Source organism: Musca autumnalis, unplaced genomic scaffold (assembly GCF_047663935.1).
Source record: "Musca autumnalis isolate F117 unplaced genomic scaffold, ASM4766393v1 scaffold_2, whole genome shotgun sequence".
Lineage (NCBI taxonomy): Eukaryota > Metazoa > Arthropoda > Insecta > Diptera > Muscidae > Musca > Musca autumnalis.
Genome location: NW_027411755.1, coordinates 101,676,643 through 101,688,860, shown reverse-complemented (window position 1 = coordinate 101,688,860; position 12,218 = coordinate 101,676,643).

Here is a 12,218-nt window from a genome sequence, read left to right as displayed (position 1 = left end):
TCATAAACTCAAACTTTGTTTAAAATTTTGCGGGTTATTATTTTGACCTACAGAGCCGCTACAAAATTGGTTAAAATTTTGTTTTTGGTCCATTTCATCCCCTGAACATTTCACGATCATCACCAAAAACTAATCATTTCTATTCTGGCCCGAACCCAACCTCCTTAAAAAATTCGTTACAATCGGTTCATAATTGCGGCCTTAAGCTTGTTTACAATTTTTAATGGACGGACACACATCGCTAAATCGCTTTATCTCGTCGAGATATGAATTTTGGCATACCAAATAAGGGGTCTAGGACGAATATTTCGTGGTGTTACATAAACTTTTGGAGAGAAAATATAATTTGCGTTGCCATATCGTTATTTTATTTACAAATAATTTTGCAGTAACTAAATTCGTAATTTTTTTATAAAACATTACTTTATTTTAAATTAAATTAATATTTCTAAAACGAAAAATAATTTTTATCAACAATGCACTTTAAAAATACTTGGTAATTGATGAAAAATATTAAATGTTTGATATGTGGCAACATCTGTAACAGCTGTTTTTTTTTTTTTTTGTTTTGACAGATACATACATACATATGTAAAAATTGTTTATTTACGCCCTAAGAATTTCTGCAATTTGCAAAAAAGTGAACAAAAACCGTTTAAAGGTCATTAAATGGCAAAAAGAAATGAAAATGTTTAATATTGCATTTTGAATGATGTGCGAAACGACAAACGCTGAGGAATACAAAGAAAACCCAGCAAAATTTTGTGGAAGTCGTTCCATGCGATGCCAATATCTCACTGGATCTTTTGTATTAGTTCAAATGAAGTTGTGAAACATCCCATTTTCATCATTTGGAAGGAATTTCAAGAATTGTAAATAAATACAATACGTGAAACATCCGATCTTTTCTCCAGCAATAGGACCAATTATATGAATGCTAAGTACAATTCGTGAAATTCGGATCCTATTCAACATTTGAACCAATTTCATGGATTTGAAATACAATTTCTCAATTTTCAAGAAGGTTAACCCTGCAAAAGGCTATAATATAAACATGCCCTTTTTTATGAATTTAATCCTTCCTATTGTGGCTTGTTCGTGGAATATGCCATGCCAAGGTGGTGGTAATACCATTCTATTCGGTTATTGAAGATGCCATCCCAAATGATTTGGATCTTTTAGGGGTCACAGTACTGTAAAAAGAATGGGCGTAGGTGGTAAAAAGGTGACATATATGTAACTTGCACTCATGCTTGAATAGAATCTTTGGCATCGAATATTTTGCTGGGAACCTTAGCGAACAAAGAACAATACAAAGGCACTTAAGATATGTCACTTATCATCTTGAGTGGCCGCAAAGTTTGGAAGTACCTACAAAAATATTTTTAGAAAGGAGTTGCTCCTGATAGGATCCTCTTCCATTCCTGTTTTCATCATATGATTCTGAACCGCTTCCCATATCTGAAAAATGTTGGCCAACTTCAACTCCACCTCCAAATTACGCCAAACTCGATTGAGGTCTTCCTTGCTTCATTGATACAGGGATGAACATGTATAGTTGCCAAAAGAATTTCTAATTGTTTTTTATTTGTTACCTTTAACGTAAAACACAAATAAATACAATTGATTACCATTGCAAAAGATTCGTTTCTTGTCGATTTTTTCTATAAAAAATGTCCATAGTTACTTTTTTTGTTCAACTCACCTTGATTTCTGTAGTGAGAGAAAATTGCCTCACATTCTCACTTTTTTGACATTTATGATAGCTACTGTTTTCACGAACGTGAGTTTTGTTCTCCCTTATGATGTTTATAATAAGGGAGGAGGCGAGAGTGAGAAAACTCACGGTGAGATGATGTTCATGATTGGGCTGAATATGTAGCATGGGATAAAAATGTGGTTCTCTACATAGAACACAATACGTGTCCGTGCTTCATCTTGCAAACGTTTATGAGCCTCTTTCATTTGTTTGCGTAGAAGCACCAATTCTGCATGCACCTCACAGAGTTCATCACCGGCTTCCTGGGTATAAGCATTCACAGCATCGTATTTGGCGTTAAGGTCAGCAGCTCGTGACTCGTACATACGAGCCTTCTTCTCAGCAATTTGACAGTCCGTGGTTCTTTGCTCCAATCTGGCCTTCAACTGCTCATTTTTCTCACGCAGTTGGTTGACTTCAATCTTTAATTTCCGCGAAACATCAACGCGAACGTTTTCATTCTGAGTTTCCGTAGTTTCCGAGTCCCTAACAACTTCCTGTGTAGACCCTACTCTACCTGAAAACTGTACATCATTATTTATGTTCACCTTTTTTTGTGCTATTCTTGAAATGCTCCCACTTCGCACTAAGTGGTCACAAATCTTTAAAAAATGGTAATGACTTGTGTAGTCATCCTCTTTCCATACTACCTCTAAATATCGCACGTAATGTGACGATAATGACTGATAACTTTTTTTCGAAATTTTCTGTTCTTGAGAAAAGCGCACTCCTAATCTCCCACAAGAACTCAAAAGAGGCATCTACTAAGTTAATTGTTTCCCTAATATTTGGCGGGTCTGTATGGAGCAGTACGGATTTCTTTCCAAACTGTTCCGATGAACTTAAGCTGTTCACCTCAGCTATAAAATCTACATTATCTAGACGTGGCACTTCTATGGGCACAAACAAACCCATAGCTTCCATGCCTTCCTCTATTCTTTTTACCGCATATTGCACTCCCACAGCGAATATGCAATGATCGTATGGTACTTTTTTCATACGTCGGAGCTCCCTTTCGTTACCTAAAAAATCCTTTCTTGCTTCCGTGAAAGAACTAACCATTTTTGAACACTTTTCCCTAGTTTCTCTTACTACACTTATTTGAGCAATTTTGCTCATTCCTAAATATAGCGACACAATATATTCGCCCAACATCTTTTGATGTTGAATGAATTCTCCAAAATTCATCTTGACGAAATAATATATTGTGCGCTTGAAGAAAACAAATTTAACTTTTTTGTGTTTCTTAAATACACATGTTAGAAACCTAACGTAGTCACTTTTCTTCGTTTCACTACGTGTCACTAACACTATTGATTGGCCTAACACAATCTTTTCTTCGACTGTGCGCCTTTTAACTTAGCAGACGGATAAACTAACGAGGTATCTTTTTAACCTACGCGCCTATCACGTCACTAAAATAGCGGATAAATCCAACGCAGTAACTTTTTACTACGCGCTTATTCCGCTACTAACTTACGGATAGACTACAGCACTTTTCTTTTTTTTTAATGTGTGCCTACCACGTCACTACACTAAACACGGATAGGCCTAACGAGTTATTTTCCACTACGCGCCTATCACGTCTCTATACTACACGTGAAACTATCTCGTGTCTTTACTATACACGAAACAATCACGTCGGGGTCACCAAAATGATGAGGTCGACTCCTCAACCTCATCACTAAAAATGCAGCCCAAGAAAAACTAAGGAAAAAACCCAAGAAAAGAAAACACGCGGGCTGATGTTGTCTATTCTACGGATCGAAAGAAACTCAATTTTATTTTACTACTTTGATACAACTAGACCTTAAATCTCTAATCACTAAACAATACACATGCACTTATTTACTAATGCACGATGTGCCTAAAGGTATATGAACTCCACGCAGTGTGTGCGTTGCGGGTGATAAGGAACAAAGATATTTTATTACCGACCCTTTCTATTTATGGCCGACAGCTGTTATGTGTAACGATAAACAATTCTACAGAATTGTCCAATAGTAAAACATATCCAGCTGCAATTATTGGATGGATAAAGATGCACCGGTATATTAATACGAGCCATTTGACGTTACGCCACCCGAGGGAAGAACAAAACTCCAATGGAAAGACCAAGTTCAATAAAGTTTTCTTGCATTTCTGCAACAGACCATATTACAGGATAAGATTTTTTTTTGAAATTACATAAAAGAATTTATATTTATACTAGATTTCCCAAATGATGAGCTTGGGTCAGAGAATAACACATAATTTATCGAATATTGGTGAAACGGAACCCCAAGTTGAAAGAAATATCTTGCAGCCATCGGAAGAGATAAATATGATATTGCAGATTAATATAAAAAAATTACATACAAAATAAAAAAAATAACATCTGGCGATACAAATCATCTGTGCATTGTATTCTTATTAGTTCAACAAATTACATAAGTCCTTGTGTAGACACACAAATATCTCGGGAAAGTAAATTCAGTTTTTAGGCAATAGGGGGTAGGAGAGAGTATTGAGGAGCTCTATCCTCTCCGCTCTCTCCCACGAAACTCAATTTACTTTCCCGAGCAATGTGTGTGTCTAAACACAGACTAATTGTATTCAGCCCAATCATAAACATCATCTCACCGTGAGTTTTCTCACTCTCGCCTCCTCCCTTATAAACATCATAAGGGAGAACAAAACTCACGTTCGTGAGAAAAGTAGCTATCATAAATGTCAAAAAAGAGAGAATGTGAGGCAATTTTCTCTCACTACAGAAATCAAGGTGAGTTGAACAAAAAAATGTAAATATATACATTTGTAAGGGGAGAAATATCCAAATATTGGAAAATACTTCCCTTAAGTTTTGGGTTTATTGGTTTTTATTAATTTTATTATTTATACTGGGACATGAATAAGTCGCAATGCAGTATTCGTCCTCAGTTTCGCTTGCTATTGTAGCCTTTAGGCTTCCAAAGTCTTAGCGAATAATTTTATTTATTTGTTTATTCGTTTTCCAAATAAAACAAAGGCAGTTAAGCTTTACCAACTTTATTGTTCTGCAGCTCGATCACAATAGAAAGAATAAAAATCATTTCTATGACCAGCTGGACATCATTAAAATCTTTAACATCGGTTAGAACTTATCTACTACTTAATGTACTTTAATATATTAACATGATAAGTAACAACAAACATTGAGTTCTTATTGATCTGCAATCATAGCTAATTTACATAAATCGAGTATTTGAGAGCTATTGTGCAAAAGAGTATACACAGATACAATTATCGTCAAGTTTAATGGTACGCGAGAGCAATGACGAAAACATTTGCGAGAACAATACACTAACAAAGACATTAACTTGTTCGTTAAGCGAAAAAGAAGAAGCATATTTATTGAGTAAATGAGAAAGTTATTTAGTTGCTCCTTCGAGTGAAACATAAATTAATCTTTGTAACAGAAGCTACTGTTATTTGGTTAACATAACCATCGGATGTAAAATAACATGTAAATGACGTTAACATATACATTTATAAATTAAATTGAAAAAAGATGTTAACAAAATTAAATGAAATTATGTTGTCATATAATAAAAATAATAATGTTGATTAAACGGGCCGCTACAACCTCCCCCTCTGTTGCATTAATCGTCCCGATGATGCAAACAGGATACCATCACTTCTTATTCTTTAGACGCAAAGATCTTCTCAAGGCTGGCGGTTGGGATTGTTGATTTATATATTGACCAGCTTGATGATTGTTTAGCTGTGGTTGATTTTGACCCTCTTTTTGTTTTTGGCGTTGGCTGCCTGACTGTTTCTGACGTCTTCCGTCTTGAGGTTGACCATTTATTTGGTTATGTGGACCCTCTCGTTGTTCTTGGCGTTTTCTGCCTTGTTGTAAAAATTGTTTCTGACCTTGTTGAAGGTATTGTTGTTGCTGCTGACGTTGGCCATCTTCTTGTTGTGGGCAATTTGGGCGTTGCATTCGTTGTTGTTGTTGAGGATTTTGCTTGTTGAAAACGTTGTCGGCTTTGTTGTTGTTGGATATTTGGTTGTTGCAAGCGTTGTCGGCTTTGTTGTTGCCAATTTCGTTGCTAAAAGCGTTTTCGGCTTTGTTGTTGTTAGTATTTTGGTTCTTGAAAGCGTTGTCGGCTTTGTTGTTGTTGGCATTGTCTGCCTTTTTGTTGAAGAAATTGTTGCTGAAGTTGCTGATGACGTTGTCCGTCTTTTTGTTAACAACTTTGCTGTTGTTGACGTTTTCCGTCTTAATTAATGTACTGTTTATGAAAATATTGGCTCTGTGTCTGTTAAGAAATTCGACGTTACCCGCGCTGTTTTTGACCTTGCCGATCCTGATAGTATTATTGTTGACGCTGGTCGTCTTCTTTTTCAATGGTTTGATGTTGCTGACGTAGTCCGACTTCTTGTTGCAAGTTTTTTGTGGCAATTGTTGTCTGACTTGACGTTGCAATTGTTGTTGCTTTCGTGAATGTTGCAAATGTTGCCAACCAAGTGTTTGTTGATAATTTGGGGTTCTCCAAGATTGACATTTTTTCCTTTTTGGATAAAATACCACCTCTTTATCGACTTGATGTGCATTCAATGGATTCTGGTTGTTGTTCTCCCCCTGGAATACTACAGTTCCGGGTCTATGTGACTTCAAGGGATTATGTTTGTTTTTCTCCCCCTCGAGTAATACAGTTCCTCTTTTAGACAAAGTTAAGGGTTTCTGGTTGTTGTTCTCCCCCGGAGTGTTACAGTACCGCTTCTGTATGGTTTCCATGGATTACGATTGCTTTTCTCCCCCTTGAGTGGTTCAGTCCCGATCGATATGGTTCTTTTAAAAACTGGCTGACTCTCACGTACTTTTGTTGGGGATTTTTGCATTTTCTCCAATTGCCCGAACGATTTATTGTGTTTTCTTGACACTTTCCAAACATCGTTCCTTTTTATTATGTTGGATAATGGCCTTCCCTGGATAACGTTTTTGGAGATTGATCGTTGGTTGGAAACAGAAACATTATTTTGATTGGTGACATTTCCAAAATTGTCTGCGTTGGAATCAATCAGGGTACATTTGTTGAAATGGACAGAGTTCAATTCGAATCCAATTGGGCTACATATAGTGGAATTCTTGCGAGATTTCTTCAATGGTGGAAAAAGATCTGGTTGATTTGGCATCTGAAAATCATTATGTAATGTGTCAGAAAACATTCTCAGTAAACCACCAGGCGAATAATACTCGGGTTTTGAATACACTTCTCCCAAAGTTGGGGGTTCCTTTTCATAGTTAGACTCAAACCAGGATATAAAATCGTTTATATTATTTGCTGCTCTAGGATTTTCTTTCTGAACTATTGTCTGATTGATGTTCAGGTCTTTCAAATCAGAGGATTTCCATTTAAACGAAAATATTTCTTTGGGTGTATCTTTAAAGTACCACGTCCTTTGGGCTAAATCCATTACAATTCCGGCTTGTTCAAGAAAATCTATACCCAAAAGGGTCCTGTTGTTCTTGGCATTTGGGAGACATATGAACCTGATCCTTTTTAGTCGTTTTCCTATCATAATTTTGACAACAGTTGAACAAACTAACTCCTTCCGTACTATGCCACCAGCCAATATTATTTCAGCATGTACTTTTTGGAATTCCTCCTTCATATCAACGAGTTTTCGGAAAAGATGGTAACCAGCAATGCTTGTCCTTGCGGCTGTATCCAAATAAGCTTCTCCTTTTAGACCATTGACGTTGATATCCACTATGGGAACATTATGACCAATAATAGTCGTATGTACACTATTGAAATCCAAGAGTTTGGGGCTTTCCATGACGATTTTGTCATTACACGTCGGGCAATTTGATTTATAATATCCTACAGCACCACATCCATAACAGCTGAGATTGGTTTCTTCAGGTTTTCCCCGCTTTTCCGTCTCTATACGCTTATAACATACGTCTGCTGTATGGTTTTTCTTCCGGCAATAGGAACAACGTAACTGGGACCTTTCCTCAAAATGAAGTTGATTAGAAGACGTTTCCATTTTGTTTTCTTTTATGGACAATTCAATATCCCGAGCTCTATAGAGAAGTTCTTGGAAAGATTTTACACTTTCTCGTGGGATTTTCTCTCGAATTTGAATAGAAATCTGGGAAAATATCATATTTATAATTGTGCTCGCAGGTAGCCTTTCTTTTAATTGAGCGAATAGACTCCTTTTACGACACACAAATTCATCAGTCGACTCATATGGCCGCTGTTTATCTTGGAAGATTTCCGCATAGATCCTCCAATCTGGTTTTGGGGGAGAAAACGCGTTTCGAAGTAGATCAATGGCTTCGCTGAAAGTTTTGGCCTCATACTGGACACCTTGCCACCAAGAGGATGCATAACCTTCTAAAAGAAGTGGAAAGCTACGAAGGGCCCTTTCATCCGAAACATTTTCGGCTTCCTTGAAAACTAGGATAGTCGCTATAAAGTCTTCTACTTTTGACGTATTTTTACCACCATTAAAACGCGAGCTACATGAGCTGAAACTTGTTTTTATCTCCTGACGAGCGTTAATGCTTCCTATTAAAGAAGACAGCTGACTCAAATCGGAGATATTGAGACTCACAGGGGCATTACTTGAAGCTGAGCTGGACAGAGAAGAATTTGCGTTTGATTGATTTGATGCCGCATTTTGTTTGCTACCAGACGGTGCAGTAGAATGAGTAGATTGGGGGTTAGGGGAATTTATTGGGGAACTAAACTCGTCAGAACGATTTTCCTGCTCTGCGAGGGGAATCATGGCACTAATGGAATTCATCGTTGTTCTCGGCATTTTAATTTTTTTTAGTTTCTCTACCAAGAACCAAATAACCACCACAATAAATTTCCACAAAACTCTAATTTTCTCCAAATAACTTCCTTTCAACACTCGTTAATTTTCTTAAAGCAACAAACAACACTTTATGCGCAGGAGTCAGCAGTTTAGTTGAAGTTTCTTGTGTTGAACAACAACGCTTTGATGACACAACCAAACAACGAACACTTTTGTTACACAACAACGATGTTGATGGCGAAAATGACCAAATTCTTAACAAAAATTCACTCCAGTTGTAAGGCAAAAATTATATTTCAGCTCCAAATATTTTATTCACGATGGGCGCCAGTTGTAAGGGGAGAAATATCCAAATATTGGGTTTATTGGTTTTTATTAATTTTATTATTTATACTGGGACATGAATAAGTCGCAATGCAGTATTCGTCCTCAGTTTCGCTTGCTATTGTAGCCTTTAGGCTTCCAAAGTCTTAGCGAATAATTTTATTTATTTGTTTATTCGTTTTCCAAATAAAACAAAGGCAGTTAAGCTTTACCAACTTTATTGTTCTGCAGCTCGATCACAATAGAAAGAATAAAAATCATTTCTATGACCAGCTGGACATCATTAAAATCTTTAACATCGGTTAGAACTTATCTACTACTTAATGTACTTTAATATATTAACATGATAAGTAACAACAAACATTGAGTTCTTATTGATCTGCAATCATAGCTAATTTACATAAATCGAGTATTTGAGAGCTATTGTGCAAAAGAGTATACACAGATACAATTATCGTCAAGTTTAATGGTACGCGAGAGCAATGACGAAAACATTTGCGAGAACAATACACTAACAAAGACATTAACTTGTTCGTTAAGCGAAAAAGAAGAAGCATATTTATTGAGTAAATGAGAAAGTTATTTAGTTGCTCCTTCGAGTGAAACATAAATTAATCTTTGTAACAGAAGCTACTGTTATTTGGTTAACATAACCATCGGATGTAAAATAACATGTAAATGACGTTAACATATACATTTATAAATTAAATTGAAAAAAGATGTTAACAAAATTAAATGAAATTATGTTGTCATATAATAAAAATAATAATGTTGATTAAACGGGCCGCTACAACCTCCCCCTCTGTTGCATTAATCGTCCCGATGATGCAAACAGGATACCATCACTTCTTATTCTTTAGACGCAAAGATCTTCTCAAGGCTGGCGGTTGGGATTGTTGATTTATATATTGACCAGCTTGATGATTGTTTAGCTGTGGTTGATTTTGACCCTCTTCTTGTTTTTGGCGTTGGCTGCCTGACTGTTTCTGACGTCTTCCGTCTTGAGGTTGACCATTTATTTGGTTATGTGGACCCTCTCGTTGTTCTTGGCGTTTTCTGCCTTGTTGTAAAAATTGTTTCTGACCTTGTTGAAGGTATTGTTGTTGCTGCTGACGTTGGCCATCTTCTTGTTGTGGGCAATTTGGGCGTTGCATTCGTTGTTGTTGTTGAGGATTTTGCTTGTTGAAAACGTTGTCGGCTTTGTTGTTGTTGGATATTTGGTTGTTGCAAGCGTTGTCGGCTTTGTTGTTGCCAATTTCGTTGCTAAAAGCGTTTTCGGCTTTGTTGTTGTTAGTATTTTGGTTCTTGAAAGCGTTGTCGGCTTTGTTGTTGTTGGCATTGTCTGCCTTTTTGTTGAAGAAATTGTTGCTGAAGTTGCTGATGACGTTGTCCGTCTTTTTGTTAACAACTTTGCTGTTGTTGACGTTTTCCGTCTTAATTAATGTACTGTTTTTGAAAATATTGGCTCTGTGTCTGTTAAGAAATTCGACGTTACCCGCGCTGTTTTTGACCTTGCCGATCCTGATAGTATTATTGTTGACGCTGGTCGTCTTCTTTTTCAATGGTTTGATGTTGCTGACGTAGTCCGACTTCTTGTTGCAAGTTTTTTGTGGCAATTGTTGTCTGACTTGACGTTGCAATTGTTGTTGCTTTCGTGAATGTTGCAAATGTTGCCAACCAAGTGTTTGTTGATAATTTGGGGTTCTCCAAGATTGACATTTTTTCCTTTTTGGATAAAATACCACCTCTTTATCGACTTGATGTGCATTCAATGGATTCTGGTTGTTGTTCTCCCCCTGGAATACTACAGTTCCGGGTCTATGTGACTTCAAGGGATTATGTTTGTTTTTCTCCCCCTCGAGTAATACAGTTCCTCTTTTAGACAAAGTTAAGGGTTTCTGGTTGTTGTTCTCCCCCGGAGTGTTACAGTACCGCTTCTGTATGGTTTCCATGGATTACGATTGCTTTTCTCCCCCTTGAGTGGTTCAGTCCCGATCGATATGGTTCTTTTAAAAACTGGCTGACTCTCACGTACTTTTGTTGGGGATTTTTGCATTTTCTCCAATTGCCCGAACGATTTATTGTGTTTTCTTGACACTTTCCAAACATCGTTCCTTTTTATTATGTTGGATAATGGCCTTCCCTGGATAACGTTTTTGGAGATTGATCGTTGGTTGGAAACAGAAACATTATTTTGATTGGTGACATTTCCAAAATTGTCTGCGTTGGAATCAATCAGGGTACATTTGTTGAAATGGACAGAGTTCAATTCGAATCCAATTGGGCTACATATAGTGGAATTCTTGCGAGATTTCTTCAATGGTGGAAAAAGATCTGGTTGATTTGGCATCTGAAAATCATTATGTAATGTGTCAGAAAACATTCTCAGTAAACCACCAGGCGAATAATACTCGGGTTTTGAATACACTTCTCCCAAAGTTGGGGGTTCCTTTTCATAGTTAGACTCAAACCAGGATATAAAATCGTTTATATTATTTGCTGCTCTAGGATTTTCTTTCTGAACTATTGTCTGATTGATGTTCAGGTCTTTCAAATCAGAGGATTTCCATTTAAACGAAAATATTTCTTTGGGTGTATCTTTAAAGTACCACGTCCTTTGGGCTAAATCCATTACAATTCCGGCTTGTTCAAGAAAATCTATACCCAAAAGGGTCCTGTTGTTCTTGGCATTTGGGAGACATATGAACCTGATCCTTTTTAGTCGTTTTCCTATCATAATTTTGACAACAGTTGAACAAACTAACTCCTTCCGTACTATGCCACCAGCCAATATTATTTCAGCATGTACTTTTTGGAATTCCTCCTTCATATCAACGAGTTTTCGGAAAAGATGGTAACCAGCAATGCTTGTCCTTGCGGCTGTATCCAAATAAGCTTCTCCTTTTAGACCATTGACGTTGATATCCACTATGGGAACATTATGACCAATAATAGTCGTATGTACACTATTGAAATCCAAGAGTTTGGGGCTTTCCATGACGATTTTGTCATTACACGTCGGGCAATTTGATTTATAATATCCTACAGCACCACATCCATAACAGCTGAGATTGGTTTCTTCAGGTTTTCCCCGCTTTTCCGTCTCTATACGCTTATAACATACGTCTGCTGTATGGTTTTTCTTCCGGCAATAGGAACAACGTAACTGGGACCTTTCCTCAAAATGAAGTTGATTAGAAGACGTTTCCATTTTGTTTTCTTTTATGGACAATTCAATATCCCGAGCTCTATAGAGAAGTTCTTGGAAAGATTTTACACTTTCTCGTGGGATTTTCTCTCGAATTTGAATAGAAATCTGGGAAAATATCATATT